At 36.9% G+C, this 23,657-nt stretch overlaps 1 protein-coding gene across 14 annotated transcripts in view; it reads left to right on the forward strand.

Annotated features, from left to right (window-relative positions):
- ANKS1B (ankyrin repeat and sterile alpha motif domain containing 1B) overlaps nucleotides 1-23,657 on the forward strand; it is a 1,150,138-nt gene that overhangs the window by 717,564 nt on the left and 408,917 nt on the right. The window contains exon 1 of one of the 14 annotated variants that reach the window (XM_082419296.1): nucleotides 1-23,657. This exon is cut by the window's right edge and continues 12,342 nt beyond it. The exons of the other annotated variants lie outside the window; for them this stretch is intronic. The gene's annotated coding sequence lies outside the window, so the exon portion shown is untranslated. 14 annotated transcript variants of the gene reach the window in all.

Consider the following 23,657-nt stretch of genomic DNA (forward strand, 5'->3'; position numbering starts at 1 on the left):
CCTTCTTAAAGGAGATAAGTCAAGGCCTTGTCAGATACTATATTTACACTAGTACTTAGGGGAAACCTACCAATCTCCACCAAGACTTTGGACTCCACCAAACCTCCTGGACTTTTTTTTCCCCTTATTCTACTAAGTGACAGCAAAGCTCATTTGTAAAATACATGCTACTTTATTGAAACTACAAAATCAACTGGCAAAGAAACTATAGATTTTTTAAGGAGATACATATTTTTGACTTCACAGTAAAAAAAAAAAAACTAAAACTAAATGTTTAAAAATCTTACCAAATGAAAGTAATGATTTAATAAATTTTACATATTATTAGCCACATTGTACTAATTTTACTTTGTCAGTGAGACCTAAAAATATGCCAGGATCCCAGGGCTAGAAAGTGTTAAAACCAGAATTTAAACTGAACCTATCTGATGCAAAAATACAAGTTATTTCCATTCTACCTTTAAATATTTTTATAAGCTACATCAGAGAAAAACACCAATCTGACTATGGCACTTGCTATTTTATCCATGTAGACTTTTTATTTTATATTTATTAAAAGAGTTCTAATATACTTATTGAGGCATTAAAAAAAAATCATATATAATTCTTCGGTACACATAAAAAGGAAAATATAAGGAAAATAAACTGGTTCAGATTTTTCTAAAACTTCCTTAGAGTCCAAATCTGACTCTTCTGAGTAGATTCAGTTTTGACTCTGTCATTGAGGTCTCAGTTTTTCCACACACTATTTTGATTTGGTTTTTTAACTGTATTCAAGGGGATGCTTTGGTGCTTGGAAATAGTTCTGCTTTCTTAATTTAGAGTTCCTCTCTCACTCTCTCTCTACACACATATCCCTATCATGGACCTCCTCAAGGCCCAGAAAACCATTTCTTCATATGTAGTTCAAAGGTAATCTTCATTAAACGAGTCTCAGTAGAATTTTCCACACATCCCAATTAGTAAGTCTGACAGTAAGGTTTCTACTCTTCCCTGATGCTCCTTTGAGAGTTGCCACAATTGTGACTTAGTCTCTGAGATTGAGACCTTCCCTTCTGGAAGGTAAAATGGGAATTCGGGGCAAGTAAGTGATATACCACAGGAAGATTTGAAATAAGCAGTATGGACTGAGAGGGCAGCAAAAACAAGCAGCTGAAATGACCTGCTGCCAGGCTGCCAGTGCCCCCTGGGAGCTCTTCGCTGGGTAGAGAGGAGCAGACCATGCAGATGCTGAAATGGTGCCACAGCCATCGAAAATCCTATTAGAGGAAGCAGGTCACTGGCAGGCGTAATTGGCCTTTTGTGACACTGCAGGAGTGGGAAATGAACCTCAGAGAAGTGACAGAGAAATAACAGAAACTTCCACAGAACCTACTGTGCAGTTCAAAGAGGTAACATGGGGTGGTGGGAGAAAAGCGAGATTTGCGGCCAGACAGACCTGGATGTGATTCGTGGCACTGGCACTCACTCTCAGTGCAACTCTGGGCAAGGCTGTCGATCTTTGAGCATTGTTCATCCGTCTTCTCTAAAACGAGATAGCCATCATCAGTATGTCTCCAGGAGGACTAGGGGTGTGAATGTGAAGTGATTTAGCACAGAGTAGGCACTCAGGAAATCAAGTACATTAATATTATTCAGTGTCAGCTGCCTGCTACAGGGAAGACTCGAGGTACCCAAGTATAGCACTTGGCCCTGAAAGTGCTGAGGAGACTCCAGAGCCCTCAGTCCTTGAAAACTGGGAATTGTCTATGACCCTTGAAAGTGATGATTCTGTGTAAATTTTATATTTTGTTTCCAAAGCCACATGAAGTAAAAAACAATGTTTGTTCAACAAACATTTATTGGGATGCCTGTCATGTGCTAGGCATTAGACCAGTCTCTGCAGTTTGAACAAACATGAGCCAGACAAGAAAACGTATAAATGCTCTGAGAAAACCAGTGTTAACAGAGGGAGGAGATATATCTGCCAAGAAGTGCAGTCAGAGTAGGTTTTTATGCTGGGGCAAGTGAGCTGCTGGAATTTAAAGCATAGCTAGACTTTTGACTTACTGAAAGAAACCGCACACATTTAAAGGCATGGAAACGTATAGAATAAATATAGGAGATTGTTGGTTGGAATTTGAAATAATAGGAACAAAAGATGTAAATATAGGTTGGAGCCAAACTGTGGCAAACCTTGCATTCCCAGGCTGCCTTTTTTAGGAGGTAGAGCTAGTGCATCGTTGGAGCCATGTTTGGGAAGAATTAATCTGGCAGCAGCATGGAAGAACTGGGGCCACCCGCAGTTAGACAGAAATGCCACGTTAGACAAAATCAGTATACAGAATGGACTTTTTTCTTTTCTGTTTGCTTGTTTTTCCCTGTAGCATGGTGCTCTGAACTGTACTTTATGGCAGATTGGATTGCCTGGGAACTACGGAGAAAGTCAGTACTCTGCCTTAGGCCTTCTTAGGAAGATGCGTACTGGGGTGGATATTTCTTGTCACTTCACCAAGAGGTTTGGGGTTTGCCTGGCAGAAAGAAACTGTCTGCCTGGGTTGTGAACCCCACAGGAAAAGATGAATAACAAGGCAGAAGAGCTCCAGGTCTGCTGTAGCCCAGGGCGGTAATTCTACCTCATTACCATTTCAATGGGCCAGTCAACAAAAATTAGCGTGGCTTGCCCTCCTCTGGATGTCATCTGTTCCACCTTGTTCTTATGTTTCACACAGCTAAAGAATCCAAAGATGAGTGTGATAAATGAGCAAGCAGAATGGAGGGGTCCTTCATATTTAAAATAAAATCATATCTCTCTACTGAGGTGAACTTACTGCAGAAGGGGACTTGTTTCAACCACAGATATTTCTAAACAGTCACTTTATGCAAAGAATCTTGAAGGGCAGAAGGAATCTAGGAAAACTTTTCTGTCTTCAGAAAGATTAAGGCTTAATTTAGGAAGATGACATGTACCTGAATAATGATGATTCAAGACAGTGTTTGACAGATTCCCGTGGGTTACACCTAATGGGGCTTTAGGAGTTTGGAGGAGCAGGGCTTCACTTATTGATGGTGCTCAATACAGAAGGAGAAAGAATATGGAGGAGATAGAATTTTAAACGTTGACTGCTCATAGGAGGCAATATAATAGATTTTAAAGTCAGAATGGCCTGGATATAGCTTTGCCTCTAATATTGCTACTAGCAATGTGAACCTGGCAAGTTATTTAATTACTCCACCCTACATCTACAATTTGGGGATGGCAGTTGCCCACTTTGTAGAATTCATGTGAGGATTCAAAGAAATAATGCATGTAATTATTACTTAATGAAGTACTTGGCCTGTAGTAAATATTAAATTAACATGAATAGCTGTGGCTTTATTATGTTATTGTTGTGCTAGTGGATCCCCTGAAACTAACAGGATCTAACATTTTGAGGTTGTCTTCTGCCTGCTAGAAGTTTCCACCCCTAAACAGCTGTGGAGCCTCAGACAAATCACACACACACAGTCTCAGGGCTTTAATTACTCATCTCTTAAAATGAGGGGAAATAGGCCCTAAGACTCATGGTGGAGACTGTTCACAGGTGGAAGGACTTTAGATTATCAAACCCAACCCTTCATTTGACAGATGAGGAAACTGAAAGCCAGTTAATTTAAGCAATTAGTCTGTGACCTCCTGACTGCTGATTCAGTTTTTTGTATGTTATTTCTTCACGGGCCAAGATTGGAAGGCTGGGCTTCATCTACCCAATGGTACCAGCCAGAAGCTCCTAATAATCCAGGTTGTCAGCATGATTTAAAATATTAAAGTTCTAAAGTAAAACCTCAGTTATAAAAGGTACCACAGCCATGGATTGTGGAAAATCACATATTCTTAGAGGAAAAAACAGCAGACATCTAGATTTTTATTTTTCTCTCCAGTGATATTTTATTAGTGAGGAATCTTATAAACCCATAGAGGTCAGACGACTTGTCCAGCATCACATGGCTAAGGAGTTGCAGAGCCATACTTAGAACCCAACTCTTCTGCTTCGTCATCAAGAGTTCTTGCCACTGTATCCCTTCCTTTTAGAACAACAGATTCTGAAAACAGGAAAAAGACGATAGCTGGAAAATAATGTTTATGATGTTTCATTGCCTTAGCAACGGCATATCAGATTCGAGCACTGTGAGTCACCTGGTAATCCAAACCCCTGCAGCATCTGCTTTTAAGTTTTTGGGGGGAAATTGTCAAATACAGGCATACAGCTCACCACAAAGTACTTAAAGGAAGAGAGGCCAGTGATGCAGGCATATGCTTGAGTAGCACCCTGTTACTTTCACATTTATTTAGGGCTTTCAAGTAGTTGAAATCATTGTGCATAAATCACTTTCCATATAGCATGAAATTAAAAACTTGATCTATGGGAATGCAGTGTGGTTTTAGGATGAAGGCTGGATTTCACTTACCTCAAAATAACTCCTGGTGTTTTCCCAGAGACCCATTGATTTATGTTATTTCTTGCTCTGTAGCCGTTTGGATTTGTCACACTTAGCAAAGTAATTTGGTTTCCTACAGGTTTTATTCTGTTTTGTAGAAGCAAGAGAATAGTTTTGTGTTTGGTAGCATGAATGCATGCACTCAGAATTTTAGCCAGCCTCTTCAGAATGGTATGGATTTATTTTTAGCCATCTGCCCCCACCTGAAAGATTTATGCTGTTAAACATCGATATTTCTTGAAAAGTTATGCCCAAGGCATATTGCTTCTTCTTTCCAAGCTAGGAATTGAAATGTTTATGAAGCTTACTGAAAATTCACCAGGTCTGAAATCAGAGTTTATATCTCTTACCCAGTAACTAAGAGAAATAGATTTATTCAATCAACCATCCAATATCTATTTGCATTGCATTATTCTGGATAACCACTCCTATGGTTTCAATTGTGTTTTAACATGTTGCTACTGGGTACTTATGGAGTGACAGGAATCATGTTAATAAGACTCAGCCCCCACCTTCAGAGTATTCACAGTCTATCTGAGGAAACAAACTCATGAAAGAAATTCCCAGACATTTTAATGCAATGTGGTAAGGTCTGTAAAAGAGATTAATGCAGAATATATTCTAGAAGCTTGGAAGTGATGACCTAAGAGAATGTGAGAGCATCAAGCAAGGCTTCCTGAAGGAGGCGAATCCTGAGCTGGAACTCATGGGAGGAGAGCCTGTGCCAGATGTCAAAAGTGGGGAAAAGCTGTCCCAGACAAAGGGACCAGGATGATTAAAGGCAAGATGACTTCTAAAAATTAAGCATTGTTGGAATGATGAAGTACAGAACAGTTAGGACCCTGATCATGAAGGACTAGTACCCTTTACTCTTCCTAAGTAGCTCACCCCTACCATGCTAAAGTTCCTTTTCAACCTGAGTGTCTAATACAGGTTTGCAGATCGCTCGATTCAAGGTAGTTATAGTTATTATAGTTATTAGGGGCCTCCATTGAACCATGCCTCTGAATATTCACACCCCTGTGTGGTTTCCTCACCTTGAATCTGGGTTGGCCCTGTGAATCTCCATCCCTAACAGAATTTGTTAGAAATAATGCATTTTAGTTCTGGGGCTAAGACTTAATAAGTCCTTGACAACGTTGAGGTGCCTTGTAAAGAAAGCCATCAGCCTGCAGAAAGATAATATGGAGAGGAGACAGTGTATATAGAGAGGCAGAAGCCTGAGACAACATGAAGACAGGAAGGCACAACTGTCCCAGCATCCCCCAGCAGCACCACCAGCTGAATATATCTACACCAATGACCTCCCGCAAGCTCAGTGGAAGAACTGCTTGGCTGAGCCCAGCCCATATTGCAATATCAGAACAAAATAAAATGTTTGTTGTTTTAATCCTCTAAGATTTGGGATTGTTTGTTACACAGCAATAGGTAACTGAAACCAAAATGTATTTACAAAGTCATATGACTACGGTAGACACTTAGTGGTCCGAGAGGTGTCTGTGGGCTGGAGAGATTATTACCCTCCCATTACCATTTTAATCTGCCAATGTGTTAATAAGATAAGAACTTTGTCCTGCTGAGGATTCAGTATGGAGTGGAATCTTTCCAAATGCAAAAGCAAGAATTAATTAATTGCCTGATGTCCAAGTACTGAAATGAGAGCTAAGCATCATTTAAATCACATAAACTTTCTCTATGAATAGAGAGGTAGGGCTTTCCATGAAGTAGCCAGTGTGTGCACACATCTAAAGACCACAAAGTGATTATGGATGGAAAATACTGAAGTGAGCTCTGCAGCACTTTCAGAGGATGAGCAGAAGGGAACTGAAAGCAGTCATCTAAACTGACCATGAGAATTAGGCATTTGTCCAGTTGGATTGCCATCTGATATATCCACTTATGCTGACAGTTGTGTTGATTAAAAGCAAAGTCAAAGCAGAAAGGGAGAAGAGAAACTCCAAAGAGCAGCCAGAGATGAACAGTCTATTGTGAAGACATATGCTGACCCTATTTTTATTTAGAATTAGAAGCCACTTTTACTCTGTTGAATTCTTACTAGACTCTTAATTATTTGTAGTTGTAATTAAAACTTTTTCTTTTATTTTCGGCTCCTAGCACAGTACCTGGTACATGTAGGTATGTACATGATAGGTATTAGTTGATTTGAATGAAAGAATAATAAATGAATGAATAAGTGAGGTCCAAATTTTACAACCTTCCTATTACACTTAGCAGTTTTCATTTTATATAATAACCCTTAATAAGTACCTATTTATTGAGTGATTAGAAATAGCCCCTCCCGTTATTTCCTCCAGATAAAAAATTTTGGCATAAACTGTAGGTTAAGCCTTCTCATCCTCCTCTCCTTATCACAGATCACTATTGTAAATATTTGTTTTCTTTTGTTGAACCCTTTACTGAGGAATAATATTTATTACTTGACTTCCTTTGCAACAAAGGAGAGAGGAGATATATACATGCAAAATTTATTATGCAAATTCCCTGTATACCTGAAAGGTCATCTAAGTGAAAATACCTAAGTATTGCCATACACCAAAATAACTCCCTTTCTAAGAACTGGGTCTCTGGGAAATATAAATTCATTCAACTCTCCAGAAATAAGAAGCTTTCTTTAAAAAATCAATACCCATCCTGATAGCTTAAATAATAACACAGTACGTTCCTTATTAGTCATTTTCAGACACATCTACCTTAAGAGTAGTTATTTGGTGCTCATGAGATATTTGACTATATCTTCAGAGTTCCTAGTTTTTCTTTTTGTCCTACCCAGGAAATAACATTTCAAAGACAGCCTGTCACTGTCACAGATTGTGAATACTTATTCTGCCTCCCTGACCATGTTCTTTAATCAATAACATCTTCTTATAGTCAGAAAATGATAAAATTCTTACAGTCACTTATAAGATCTTGCATGATCTGGCTCCCAACTACCTTTCCTACTCATTTTCTACCACTCTCCCTTTCCTAACTCTGCTCCATGACAAAAGCCTTCTTATCGTTCTTCAAACATACCAACCTCACCACCACATTGGGCCTTTAATATGTTGCTCCCAGTGCCTACAACACTCTTCCTCTAGGCAGACCCACAGCTCAACTTCCTCTCAGATGTCTTCTCAAATGGCTCTTTCAGAGAGGCTGTCCTCTTCTAAATTTCTCTGTTGAGCAGTAACTCTTAACTTTTTATGGGTTACAGATTCTTTTGAGACTCTGATGAAAGCTAAGAAATCTCAGAAAAATGTATGATTGCATACAAAATTTTGCATATCATTTTGGTGTCTTTACTGACCACCCAAGGCTTGACCCTACTTCTTGGAGTCTGTAGATCCAAGATTAAAGCCGTAAGCTAGAGGTGATTCCAATTAAGTGTACTGTTGCTATAAAAATCAAAACCTAGTCCAGAACAGGGGCCAAGTAGCAATTCCCAGAGTTAGTGAGTCTTGACTTCCATAGGTGCCATTTCTTCACTTGACTATGTTTTCTTTTGAGCATTTCCTAGCTCCTTCATACATTCAAGAAATACTCATTAAGTGCATAGGTACTTAGGTTTGATCAGGAAAGAAAAACAGCAAAGTTTCTGCCCTTGTAGAGCTCACATTTATTGCCTAATCCTAAGAACTGCCTAGAATCTACACTCTAATGTAGTAAAATCTGACCTTTTTTATTGTCTAGTTTCTCTGAATTTAGACAAGGGGAAGAGATAACACTAGGTCTTGGCTGCACCCCATGAACTCCTGCTACCATCCCTGCAGAGGTCACTCAGTAGCTTCCCTACCTATGCATAGAGCAAGGGGAAAAATTTTACTTCTGCAGCCTGATAAAAAGATACTTATACTTTAAAATTAAAGTACTAATTACATACCAGCAGTCATAAGATGGCAAAAAAATAATAATTTGAAACCACTTTGCCATTCCTGCTTAGAAAGACTGAACTCTGCTACACAGCTCTATTATTAAATTTCAGGACACCAAAGACAAACATTTAGTCATTCTATCTAAACTGAAGCAGTGTTATAGCAAGTCTGCAAAAATACTCTAACTGACTTGTAAACAGTGGTACCAATAATAACTTGGGCTAAGTATTTATAGATTCATGTGAAAAAGTTTATCAGAATCATTAATATCTTATCTGATTCAAAATTTACCTTATGAGCAGAAAGCATTTCAAGTATAATGTGTTACTTTCTCAGAATTGAGTAAGTTAAGGTAGAATGAAGGTCTTTTTCTTTTATTTGTACCCCATCTTACTCTTTTGCAGGATATACTTCCTTTAGAACTAAAGTGTTGCATTTAATTCATCTTCTTTAGGGCATTTACCAGAGTGTGTCTGTGTTAACTCAACAGCCAAGGGGCAGTTCTGGTCTGTGCCTGAACCAATTCATCACTTTCTGTCTCCACACAGTTAGGCCTAGGTTGCTCTTCCTTTGCCCTTCTTCATCATTCTCTTCTCCCTGCCTAAAACATTCTCCCTGAAGCTTTAGATGAGATGACATCAAGCCATTTGTTCTGCAATGGTCACACTTGAAGCAGTAATTATAGAGACATACTGAGTGTGTGTCCATCCACAGATTCTCTAGAATAGGAAAAATATGACGAGCCACAGGAAGATCAGACCTGAAAGATGGAAGGTAGCTTTTATGCCTTCTCATTTTTTCTTCAGGAAAACAGAAAAGCCCCAAAGTTCTATTTCTTTCCTGAACCTTATCAAGAGGAAAACTTACAGTGTGTCATTTCTTTCTCATTTTTCTGAAGTCACATTATGAATCTCACCACCCGTGTGAGTCAGCATTCTCCAGAGAAACAGAACCAATAGGATTTATACATATATATACATATCCTATATATATATCACATATTAATGTATATTTATTATTCTATATTATAATATGTAATGTATATAATATAGATATAGTAGAGTAGAATAAATAGATAATAGATAGATAGGTAGTTAGATTCTATAGATAGATAGACAGATTTATTATAAGGAATTGGCTCGCACAACTATAGAGGCTGACAAGTCCGAAGATCTGCAGCTGGCAAGCTGGAGACCCAGGAGCGCTGCTGTGTAGTTCCAGTCTGAGTCCAAAACCCAGCAGGTTCAAGACCCAAAAAAAGCCAATGTTTCTGTCTGATTCTGAAGATCAGAAAAGACCAATGTCCCAGTTCAACAGTCAGGCAGGAGAAGTTCTCTCTTATTTAGCCTTTTTGTTCTACTCAGGTCTTCAATTTATTGGATGAGGCCCACCCACATAAAAGAGGAAAATATGCTTTACTCAGTCTTCCCTCAAATATTAATCTCACCCGGAAACACCCTCACAGACACACCCAAAATAATGTTCAATCTGAGTAATGCCTGGGCACCTTGTGGTCAAGTTGACACATAAAATTAACCACTACACCATCCAAATTCACATGCTCCAATGGTAGAAAAGAATCTGGAGGAAGTGATCCATTTTCACCACTGGTCACTGATCACTGAGAACTGGCAGTGGAATATCAAGACTGGTACTTCATTTTTTTTTTAGTATAAAATCCAAAAGAAACAGAGTGCTCTAAGGTTATCTTCCTTCTGCTTTGAAACTCTCCAGTTTAATGGTTTGTAAGGCTAAGGCTGATGGTGAAAGGATAATAACTTTTTCTTTTTTTTTAATTCATGGCTAACATGAGGAAGTACTTTATTCACCAAAAATGGTGAATTTTGTCTATATGTTCTATTCTGCAAGTGGTATGCTAGTTACCTATTGCTGCATAAAAAACTACCCCAAAACTTAATGACTTAAAACAGCAATAGACTTATTATCTCTCACAGTTTCTGTGGGTCAGGAATTTGAGAGCAACTTAGCTGAGTAATTACTGTTCAGGATCTCTTGTGAGCTTGCAATCAAGAAATGGACCAGGGATACAATTATCTTCGAGTTTGACTGGGGACCTGATTCCAAAGTGGCTCACTTAAACAGCTGGCATTTTGGTGCTACTTGTTGCTGGGAGACCTCAGTTGTTCTCTAATTGGCTCCTCCACAGGACTGCTTGAGTGTCCTCACAGCACTGTCTGTCTGTCTTTCCCCAGAATGAGCAATTCAAGAGAGTAAGGTGGAAGCAGCAATATCATTTATGATCTAGCCTCAGAAGTCATACATTGTTCCTTTTACAAAGTCCTATTTATCACATAGGATAGCCCTATTCAGTATGGAAGGGGACTACTCAAGAGAGTGAATTTCAGGAGGCAAGAATACTTTGGGGACCATCTCGCAGGCTGGCTTTACATAAATGTATTGGCCAGATTCTAGGTGATAACATTAGATATTAATTAATGCCATTAGGAAAAATACCATATTTTCCAAGATTATTGATGTTTATAATTCAATCTAAAACCTTGCTATGTCAAGAAAGATTGATTATAACCAATTTCTTACCCCCCAAATTTATTAGTTAAGTTACTGACATAGGAGATTATATTAAGTAATTAAGACAAGATTTTCCTGTAATAAAAATGTGTCTGCTATCTTCAATGTATTTGAAAAATTTTCCACTATTGATTGATTTCCAGCATTTTTATGATGATAGAAGTTAAATATATAATGTTATATTCATTTTCTCTTTTTGCAATATGCTGAACATTTTACAGTTTCCAACTCTTTCTCCTTCCTATTTAAATTTCAAAATGAGTAATCAGTGCAGTAACTTTTCATGCATTCACCAACAGTTATTAAAATGTATTATGCTTCTAACATTGTTTGACCTGTGGTTTACATTGGGGAATAGGATATAGTGTGTTAAATACTATAGCAGAATAATGCAGAGAATGTTGTGCGGCCGAAGGAAAGAAGTACTCACATCTTCCTGGGGCTGATACTAAAGAAGGCTTCAGAGAGGAGCTAACATCTGAGTTATATTTTGAACAACAGTAGGCATTCACCAAACAGACTGGGTGAGTGGGGAGGGTCAGTAGGGAAGATATTTTACATGAAATGGCCAGAATATGCAAAGCAAGAGTTCAGGACATGCTACTCCAAAATATGGCACCTTAGCATATTGCATATTTTAAGCTGAAGGAGTTTGAGAAAACAACAGAAGCAAGAAGGTCACTTTGACTCCCTCTCCTCAGCCATCTTCCCTGAAATAGGTTACAAGATCCTCATGTGAGAGGTGTCCTCCCTATACCCAGAGGAAAGGAGCCCCTTTATCTACAAAGACAAAGGGATGCTGAAAAGAATCCTAATAAATAGCCCTTGCTAAGTTTCCCCAAGTTACTACAATTACCTCATGCTCCTTAATCTATCATATTCCTCCATAACTGTGCATAAAATGACCATTTCTTTGGGTCTTCATTTCCTTCTGAAAGCCCCCATGTCACATGAAACTTATATTAAATAAACTTTTATGCCTTTCTCCTATTAATCTGTCTTTGTCAGTTTAATTTTCAGACCTAGCCAGTGACCCTAAGAGAGTCAAGGAAAACTTTTTCCTCCTCTACAAAAGTATGAAATAACATGCCTAATGTATTAGTTTCCTATCACTGCTGTAACAAGTTACCATAGACATGGGGCTTAAACAATACAGGTATGCTATCTTTCAGTTCTATGATAGGTCCTAAGTCTGACACAAGTCTCACTGGGCTAAAATCAAAATGTCAGTAGGACTGCATTACTTTCTGGAGGCTCTAGGGAAGAACCCATTTCCTTGCCTTTTCCTTCTAGAGACTTCTAGAGGCCACCTACATTCTTTGGTTTGTGGCCCTCTTCCCTAGTCTTCAAAGCCAGCAACAGTGGGTCAAGTTCTTCTCACACTGCCATCTCTCTGGTTCTCCGAATCTGAGAAAGGTTCTCTGCATTTTAGAACTCATATGATTAGATTGGGCCAACCTTGATAATCCAAGATAATCTCCTCATCTCAAGGTCTTTAACCTTAATCACATCTGCAGCATACCTTTTGTCCTGTAAGATAACATTCACAGGTTCCAAGAATTAGGGTGTGGACATCTTTGGGGGCCACTATTCTGCCTAACACAGCCTATTGAGAAAAGAGCAGAAAGTTCAGCGTGGTTCGATTGTAGACTTCTTGGGAGTAAATGGCAAAAGATTAGGCTAGAAAAATAAGCAGAAGCCAGTCCAAGAAAGTTCAAGAGTGCTAGGCTAGGGAGACTGGATATTACCTTGTATAAGGGATATTTGTTTTTTCATCTTCACAGTATTCCTCACCTCTTCTCTTATTAACAGTGTTCCTGTTTTCCTTTAAAGAATTTCCCCTTGGGCATTCCACATTGATCAGGCTGCCAATCATATATATTATCCCTCTGTCCACAGGATTGGACCTGTTTCATGGGCCTGCCCTCTTGGCCTTTGTAATTAATCTAAGGTGTAAACATACTATTCTCTGACGTATTATTCAGAGACTTTGCCTTGGACTTCATAAATAATGAAAGAGAAGGTTCCCTTTTGGCCTTGAAGTTGCTAGCCAGGATGATATAAAAATCTGAAATTATCCATGGCACTGCCCTATCATCCGAATCTCTGAGAGAAGCTTATCTGCTTATAAGAGATACAACTATAAGAGAAAACAGAAGCAAGGAAGAGACATCTGAGGACTTATTTAAATTCCTGGACCTGAAACTGTCCTTTTCTATTCAGTAGGTCACTTGCAATTGAGAAAGTCCTGAGTAACTCACCTTATGTGCTATGAGAAGTCTTTGAGTCTTTGAAAGGATGAAAGCAATGGAGTGATGTGATCAGGTTTGCCCTGGTGGCAACATACAGAATGGATTGTGGTAAAGACAGAGAGCCATCACGATCTTCCAGGTGATGGCTGACGTGTGGTTGAATTAGAACAGCCAGGCCAAGGAAGCAGAGAATTTTACTATGGGGTGGTCAACAATGTCAAATGTTACAGAGAACTAGAAAATAAAAGCAAAAAGCATTCTTATGGTTTGGCAAAGAGCTGATAATTGACAACCTTCACAAGAGTTACTTAAATGGGCTAGTAGGGGTTGAACTGTAGGAGATTGAAGAGTTGGTGCTTTAAACAATATTTTTACTGTTATATTTAATTATAAAAGTAAATAATTTTCACTGTAGAATATCCAACAAATGTACAAATAATAAAGAAAATGAAAATTACCAATAACCATGTAGCAATACTACTGTTAACAGTTTGATCATTCCCTTCCAGACAATATGTGATTCTGCATTTATCACTTAATATTAGTATCCTTGAAAATGTGACTTTTATTGGCTGCATAATATTCCATCATATGTGATGGTCAATTCTTTAGATATCTTTGAATATAAATTACAAGATCATAATAGTATTAGAATAACTTTTAAAAATATTTTCCCTTTTGCACCTTAAATTTGTACCTCACAATCAATACACTAGTAATTCTACTTCAAGTTCAGCTTTATTTTAAGGAGAATTTTTTTTAATTACCAATTGCCTGTGCATTTTTACTATCATGAGCCATTGGCTTTCTCTTTCCCTCTACTGAAGGAGCAAAGTGTGTCATTTAGCTTTCTTTTGTTCCTGAAATAGTAAAAGAATTCTTTTTTCTGTTTCCTTTTATGTCCCTTAGATGTGGCATCCTGTTTCCTACTGAGCTTTTTTGACCCAACTCCTACAAGCTTTTGCTATTTCTCTATGATCTCCTCAGGAATTTGCCCTACATTCCACTTTCTGTGGCATTTCCATTTGCACTTCATCTCCTTGTGAAGTTCTTTCTTAAAAAACTTTTATAGTCCTTGCCAATATTTTCTTATTGCAAATATAACAAGTTGTGCTGCTGCTGCACTTTGGGAAGTGTTTTGCTTGATCTAATCAAAAACAGCATTTTTGACCAAATCAGTGTTTGATCTCATGGCATTCAGCTATTAGAAGTTCATATTCAGGACTTCCCTGGTGGTCCAGTGGTTAAGACTCCAAGCTTCCACTGTAGGGGGCGTGGGTTTGATCCCTGGTCTGGGGACTAAGATCCCTCATAGCACAGGCTAAAAAAAAAAAAGAAAAAAGTAAAAGAAGTTGATGTTCAAAATCACCAAAAAGGTAGATATTCAGAAGAGATTTATATATACAAGGAAACTAACATTTTTATTATGTTATTGGAGTTCTGTAACTTGTCTGACTAAATGCCCTATCTAGGAGGAGCATACAGTCAATAAAATCAGTAAAATTAAAATTCTTGGCAAAATACAGATCATGACTCCACCATTTAATTTGTTGTCTTAGCTAACTGGGAATTCAGTAATATATAGTACAAATATTTAAATAAAATGCATCAGTTAAAGCATTTAGGGAACAAGGTATGACAGCATTTTATCCCATGCCACTTTTTTTCCTAAAAGATCAAAATTACGTTTTCAAACTTTCTCCTATAGTTCTACCAACATGACTTAAAAAAATTTTTTTATTATGTAAAATTTCAAACGTATACAAAAATAAAGAGAATAGTATTCAGAACACTCATGTACCCATCACCTAGCTTTAAAACCTATCAATAGAGGACCAATCTTGTTTTTCTCCATACCAAGCATTCACTCTTATATACACCTGGGATCATTTGAAGAAAATCTTAGACTTATATCATCTCATCTGTTAATATTTCGTGTATAACTCTGAAAGATAAGGTCTTAAAAATAAGACCAAAATATCATTACCGCATCTAAATAAAGATCAAACAATAATTCCATAATATTCATGATCCATTTGATGTTTAAATGTCCCCAATTCTCTGTTTATTTTTTAACCTTTTGTTTGTTGAATCAGCTTGCTACCAATGTAAATTATATTGCAATTGGTTGATAGGTTTCTTAAGACTCTTTTGATATATAAGTTCATACTCCACTTCTTTATATTTTGTTCCTTGAAATTTATTTATTGATCAAATCATGCCAAATGTTTTAAAAGCTCTTTTATGAGTTCAATAATCTGTTATTTAAAAAATGGCTTCTCTCAATATGAAACTCTATTTTTAAAACAATTAAATCCCTGTTTAAACTAAAGGTAGTGCCATAACTGTAAGCTGTGTGAAGGAAGGAGTGGAGGTTTGTCTTCACTGCTGAATTTCTAGCACCTAGCACACTGATGAGCCACTTGAGACCTCTAGGAAATGGCCTAAACTCATTCATGTTGAGTATAAAATTCACTCACTTATTCATTGATTTGTTAAAATAATATTTATTGAGGACTTGCTTTATGTTAGACAAATACATGTATTTATGTTTATACAATACAGACATCAATTTCAAATGTACCTTCGTCTTCAAATAGGTATAAATAAGAAATATTCCCATGAATAGACATATTCTGGTTAAACTTACCTTTAAAATGATTATATCACATATAGAGCCTGAAATGAATAATAAATGAAAATCTGTCTTCTTACGCTAGTTCCCCAGAGATTCAGTGGCTGAATAGAGAGACCAAGAAGAAAATCAGATGAGTAATTCTTTCATCTATTATGTGCTGAATATCTACAACTCTTATGTACACATATTAAACATATTAAAGAGATTTATAATTTATTCCAGGTATAAGGTAAACAATGAGAATAAAAGGAAAAGTCAAATCTGAAGAACTAGGAAGACACATCAGAATTTGATGACAGATTATCTAAGACATGAAAGACAGGGAAGAGTAAGAGTTAGTTCCAAAATTTCTAGCTTTCAATACTAGAAGAGTGAGGTAGTAAATTTCAATTGCTATGTAAAATAGCATGTAAAAACTTTTCAATATATTGCACCCAAATTCTATTTATTATATTGAATACTAAAGACAGAAAGCTTTTTAATAATAATACAACTATTAAAATAATTTGGTAATTTTTTACATAATAGTCACTATAATCTGTAGCCATAGAATTTAAGCAGATGTAATTTTATATTATACACAGATGGTTTATGTCACACTTTAGTTTGGGTAAAATATATTTAAATACATTTCCAATTATTTAAAATGTGATATTACGAGCACTCCTTTCTAGCATGCCTTGTGCAGTGGTAATCTTTTGTTACTGGAAATGAGCCCATTTATATTTGTAAAATGCCAAAGAAAGAAATAATTCTGCACTCAACTCTGGTTTTTAGGAGCAGATAATATAACTTTAATAATGTATTGAATGGGACTGAACGTATCTTCCAGACAATACAAATTTGTTAATCAGAGCAAGTCATAGATAATTGAATAATGTGCTGCCAACAGCTTAACGGCCTAGAGAAACAAATAGATTCTCACTAGATAATGTATATATCTTACTGACTTATTGAAACCCCCCAAAACACTTCAAAGATAGTAGGGAAATCATAGAAGTAAATTTTCAAATCATTTTAGCATTTTTAACCATAAAATTCCTACCATTGTTATGACCTTATGTTATTATAACATTCTCTTTGGCTCCCTATAGAACACAAACCAATTTTAAAATATATAAAACAATTAACATTATCAATACTCTTTCCAGATATTATCACCACTGAGCTTTGCCATCTTTGTGATAAAATGTCAAAGTTTCAGTTCACTGTATTCATTTCTTTGAGGCTTAACATATACCAGAGAGCCTTCTATATATTATTTTTGAGCTCTGGTTTTATTGTACATATTTTTAAATGGCATAAATATCTAGGGCCCTTATGGAGAATCAAAGTCAATGACCTCATTCTTTCTAAATCCGCAGTCTTTTTTTTTTTTTTTAATTTTATTTATTTATTTATTTTTCTGGCTGTGTTGGGTCTTCGTTTCTGTGCGAGGGCTTTCTCTAGTTGCGGCGAGCGGGGGCCACTCTTCATCTCGGTGCGTGGGCCTCTCACTGTCGCGGCCTGTCTTGTTGCAGAGCACAGGCTCCAGATGCGCAGGCTCAGTAGCTGTGGCTCACGGGCTCAGTTGCTCCGCGGCATGTGGAATCTTCCCAGACAAGGGCTCGAACCTGTGTCCCCTGCATTGGCAGGCAGATTCTCAACCACTGCGCCACCAGGGAAGCCCTAAATCCGCGGTCTTAGTGATGCTATGGCTACATTACGTGTCACTCATCCCATTCTGACGTAGTTGTTGGACCAAAACCATCAGGTCACTACTACATGCTCTATTACTCTTTTTCTTATATTTGATGGTTTTTTATTATAAACACGATCGCTGTACATTATAACTGCTGAGCACTCTACAGTTGTCCACTTTATAAAATGTATGTGTATTGAAAAGTATGTACCAACTTCTATGCCTAGCACTTTACATGAATTATTTCCATTTAACCACAGAACAATCCTGTGATATAAGCATAATTTTTAACTCTTATCTTCAAGAAAAGGAACCTAAGGCTCAGGATGGCTAAGTAGCTAGTAAGTGGCAGAAGAGATTCAGTTCTAACTTTATTCTTCCAGTCGTTCTTTCGTGAAGCAAATAAAAGAAACACTCTACTAGGTACTGTTGTGACAAAGAGATGATAAGACATGGCTTGCATCATTTAGGTGTTTAAAGTCTGGTGAAATATAAGACATATACATACATAAGTATCACACAACATCAAAAATGAAAACTGCCATGTAAGAGACACCAGTGATGTTCTGTGGGAGTTTATAGGAAGAAGAAATTATTCCTACTGGGAGTACCCCAGAAGGTCCTGTGGAGGACATGGAAGAACAATGAAGGACTAATAAAATAAAGCCATGAGGATGTTGAAAATGAGGATGAGGTAGCCACAGGATACAACATGTAGAAAGGCTAGCATGAGCAAAAACAGGGGTCAAGAAGGCATGAAGCAGGTAACGAGTATAAGAAGGCATTTCCTTAATATGGAGGGAAGGGAATATGAATGAAGTTGGGGAAGAGTAAGCCCAATAATGGAGACCCTTGAAAGCCATATAATGATGATGATGCCTATGGTAACAATAGTCATAGTGGTAATATAATAGCAATAATGGCCGTTAACATTTATTGAGGATTTATCATAAGCTAAGCACTGTTCTAAGTATTATCTCATTTAAACTCTTAAAAACCCTATAAGGTAAATACTCATTATATAGATTCTCCTAATTTTATAGGTGAGGAAAGGGACCCATAGAGATGTTTTGCCCATGGTCACATAGGAGTTTGCTCTTTACTTCTTAAACTTAGAAAAGTTGCCAGAGCTCATATTACATGGGCCTAAACCACCGTCTACTTACAAAATGCTATTAAAATCAAGGAAAGGAAGAAAGAGAATGCACGATTCTATTCTAGAGTATGTAACAAGTTAAAATGGACAGCTGTACTGAGATTAAGCATACAGTCTCAATAAACCTATTTTTTATCACCACATTTAGTTAATTCATAACATGTATTTGATTTGAGGATCACTGTGGTTCCTATAAATGAATGCTACAACCTAAGGTTTATTATATTATTGCTAACCTCTTTTCCTATATTGTTTTTATATTTGGTATTCTTTGTCATGCAAAAGCATTATTTTTATTATCCTGATATGAATTTAGTCATGGATAGTTCAGAGGATTGGGAATGAGTCGAAGAGATACCTGGTTTTGGATGTACAGTTGAACTAGCACTTGGCCTTGATAGGATGTCATAAACTTTTGTTCCCACTATTTTACTCAAAGCACATCTAAAACTACAAAAATATTGTTGTATTATTACATGGATGGTCCTAAGTTACTTATCTGCGACCCATTGGGTGAACTATGAGTACATAGTTATTTTCAATTAAACCGTGTTTGATATAATCCACAGCAGAAGCCCACATTTGTCAAACCCAATAGAGAAGAAAATAGAAGCTCAAGATACAATACTATAGTCTATCCATGAAAGAAACAAAAATTCATTAAACAAAATATATACATTGAGATTGAAAACATAGATACATTCATGTAAAATTTCAGGCTGTGATCATAAAAACAGGAAGGATGTTTTCACATATTAATACAACTATAGTAGAATCTGGGCAGACTTTGCTAACTATCCATGGACCTTAAAGATGTTATTTGACTGCTAGAATAATCCAACATAGAGTAAAGTATCCTGTGGACACAGTAGAAAGTCACACGTTGGAAAATGTTATCTGTATATTATTTTTTAAACCAAAATACACGGTGACTATAGCAAGGTAGTGACACAAAGCAGTGTCAGTGTTGCTCTTTCTAATATCAGCTAGCCATATAAATGCTACTGAGTTGATCTTAGTATTTTATTTTATTTTATTTTATTTAAGATTTTTTTGATGTGGACCATTTCTAAAGTCTTTATTGAATTTGTTACAATATTGCTTCTGTTTTTTTATGTTTTGTTTTTTGGGCTGCAAGGCATGTGGGATCCTAGCTCCCCAACCAGGGATTGAATCTGCACCCCCTGCATTGGAAGGTGAAATCTTAGCCACTGGACTGCCAGGAAAGTCCCAGTATTTTATTTTTAAAAATTTATTTTAGGAACTTCACTGGTGGTCCAGTGGTAAAGAATCCACCTTGCAATGCAGGGGACACAGGTTTGATCCCTGGTCAGGGAACTAAGATCCCACATGCCATGGGAAAAGTAAGTCCGCATGCCACAACTACTGAGCTCGCATGCTGCAAACTACAGAGCCCATGTGCCCTGGAGCCTGTGCACCACAACTAGAGAAGAGAAAACCTGCACGCCACATCTAGAGAGAAGCTCATGCACCACAACGAAGAGCCTGCATGCCGCAACGAAAGATCCCGCATGCTGCAGCTAAGACCGAGTGCAGCCAAAAATAAATAAAATAAATAAATAAAATAAATAAATAATAAATAAATCTTTAAAAAAAATTTACTTTAGAATCAAGAGGTGCTGGGGTAAAGACTTCCTTCACTGACCACCAATTTTTTTAGATCTATCAATAACTAATCACTATTTTATACAGAGAGTAAAATATTGTTTACAAGGCCAAAAGCAAGAAATGAAATTGCTGTTTTATGATGTATCTTGGATCTTAGAGCTCAAACTGGCTTAAGCAAAAAGGTATTTTTTCAAAGTATAAAACAGATTTTTTATATTTGAAAAATATGTAAGGGATATATCCAAAACTCTAAGGGAAACTCAAGTTTCAGGTGCAGCTTGATCCTGAGGTCTCAAAAGAGTACATTAGGACCCGGCCTCTTTCCCTTTCTCAGCTCTGTTCTCCTCCACGCTGGCTTCTTTCTCAGGTTCCAAAGTCTCTCTCGTGAGTAAGAATGCCAACACCACCAAGCCTATATCTTCACAATGCCCTGTGTGTGTAGCAGGGGGAAGGTGGATTAACAAAAACCTCTTGTTTTGAGTTTAACTTTTATTGTTGTGAATTGGGCCATGTGCTCAACCCTGAATGAAATACCCTGGTCAGGAGAGCATAAGTGGCCAGATGTATTAGCTGTCTATTGCTGCATAACAAATTACTATAAAATTTAGCCCCTTAAAACAACACACCTTTTTTTATCTCATAGTTTCTGTGGTCAGGAGTCTGGACATGGCTTACCCGGGTTCTTCTTTAGGCTTTCTCACAAAGCTTCAGTCTCTGTGTTGGCCAGGGCAGGGGGCTCACCTGAAGGCGCAACTGAGGAAGAATCCACTTCCAAGCTCACTTACATGATTATCTGCAGGATTCAGTTCCTTTTGGGCTGTTTGCCTGAGGGCCTCATTTCCTCGCTGGCTGTTGGCCAGCAGTTTTCCTAAATTCTTTGCCATGGGCCTCAACATAGCAACGTGCTTCATCAAAGCCAGCAAGGGAGAGGGTCTCCTAGTAAAGTGGAAGACAGAATCTTTGTATTCTAATCATGGAAGTGAAATCCTCATGATGTTGAGGCATTCCCTTTGTTAGAAGCAAGTTACTCAAGGGGAGGGCCAATTGCTTAAAGCTATTCATACCAGGAAACAGTAATCAGTGGGGCCAGCTTACAAGCCACCTACCACAGCAGTGTAGAGGAGTATATTCATCCCTGAAGATGATATGCAAGAAATTCTTTCCAAAGCACAGGAACTGAGAGTGAGTGAGGGGGTAAGAGACCCAAGAAAATTGGGGTCATTATCAGAAGAAAAGGACAGCTACTGCATGGTGAATACAACTGTCCATGACAGATTCCCACATTGGGCTCTGAGTTGTATAGAAAACAGAAAAGAAAGCTCTTTTTCTACCTTCATGACTTTGAGTCATTATGAATCTCAACTTATTTTAAATTACCTAACTACATGTTTATATTATAGTATAAAGAGGTTTTGGTCTGTTAATTTAACATTTATAAGATGGTTCTATTCCTTTTTAAAACTTTGGGTTTATATTGTAATTTTCAGCCAAAGTTTCAATATGAAGTAGATTAAATTTTTTGTATTTGAAGTTGCTGAGATTGTCTTAGGTGTGAAGTGTTACACACAAGTTTGAGGTCCAAATTCTCTCAAAACTCATCCCACTTTACCTAAAGAAACAATTTATGGTTGATGGGAAAAATGAAGCAAAACCAAGTCTTTAGCCCTGAATCTTCAAGATTTTAGTGGAAAATGGAAATAAGCATTAACCTTGAGGTTGAAAATATTTGGAGGCAGAGGGTTTCTGTTTTATAGAAATCAGAGATTTATCAGTTGTCTTTACCAAGAAAGTAAACAAGTCTCTGTCACAGAAGGTATTTACCCTGCCCATGAGATTTCAGAACAATTTAAATTGTCAGGCTAAGATGATTGAATGAATTTGGTGTCTCATCTTTGTTCATACTTAATCACAGTGCATCTGTTAAAGAGCAACGAGTGTTAAGTCTGACCCACAATTTCTTATTGAATTATTTCAAAAATGGATTTCATGGATTTTAGACAGTCCTTGACTGACTCACCAAGTTGATTTTTTGAAATTTGTTGATGACTCAGACCAATTATTAATAACATTATTATTATTAATAACATTAATAATTATTATTAATAACATATATTATTATTAATAACATTGTTGTATGTATTCTGTTTATTATAGGTAAATATTTACCATTATAGCTAATAATATATAGCTAATATTTATTATTACAGCAAATGGTTTTTATTATTTTTACTTATAATTGTTCAGTGCATGCTGTACTCTTCTAAGTACTGTCCATATTTATTAATTCTTTTAATCTTCACAGCATTCATCTCTAAAAAATAATCATAGATTAATTTCCTTTTCACCACTTTGTAATGCATACACAGAACACTTGGAATTTTGGTATCATCTTTCTGGCAATCAAAGGTTGTTCATTTGCCATGACTATTAAGCTAAGTTTGAACCAATTAGACAAAATCTTCTCTATGGGAAGAATCAACCCCTTGTGTTAACTTCTGCAGTTGAGGCATGGCAAGCTAAATTTCTTTCACAGGAAATTCAGTCAGCTCTTCAACCAGAGCTTACTTTGGAAGGTTCTAAGAGACTGAGGATATCTGGAATCCCCTCTGCTTAGAGACTGTCCGCTATATTTACTTGGGTTATTTTGTCTATTTGTTCTATAAGAGGAAGGGTTTACAGATTTCCTGTATCTCCCTACTTCCAGTTTCTTCTGGGCATTATGCTGTCTCTCACATCCTCCCAGATGATGTTTGTATAACAAAAATTTGATTATATCTCTCTGTTCTTATTTTTCTTTTATTCTCATTTTATTGAAGTGTGTTTGATATACAAAATTATATGTTACAGGTGTACAATATAGCGATTCACAATTTTCAAAGGTTATACTCAATTTATAGTTATTATAAAATATTGGCTATATTCCCTGTGTTGTACAATATATCATTGTAGCTTATTTTATATATAATAATTTGTACCTCTTAATCCCCTACCCCTCCATTGCTTCTCCCCCACTTCCCTCTCCTTACTGGTAAGCACTAGTTTGTCCTCTATATCTGGGAGTCTGTTTCTTTTTTAATATACTCACTACCTTGTTGTATTTTATAGATTCCACACATAAGTGACATCATACAGTGTTTGTCTCTGTCTGGCTTATTTCACTTGGCATAATGCCCTCCAAGTCCATCCATGTTGTTGCAAATGGCAAATATCTGTCTGTTCTTGAGAAAGAAAATAGTTACTCTTTTTCTTGGCATACAAGTTCCTTGATTATCTGTCTCCTACCCACCTACCTTGCCCTATCTCCTATGGCATTACCCTCCCCAGACATGCACATATAACCTTCAAATTCCAGTAATAATGAATCATTTAAATCATTTTTTTACTCAAATTAAATCATTTTTAACCCTCATACTAGTCCCTC

This window comes from Balaenoptera physalus (assembly GCF_965194825.1).
Source record: "Balaenoptera physalus genome assembly, chromosome: 13".
Classification (NCBI taxonomy): Eukaryota; Metazoa; Chordata; class Mammalia; order Artiodactyla; family Balaenopteridae; genus Balaenoptera; species Balaenoptera physalus.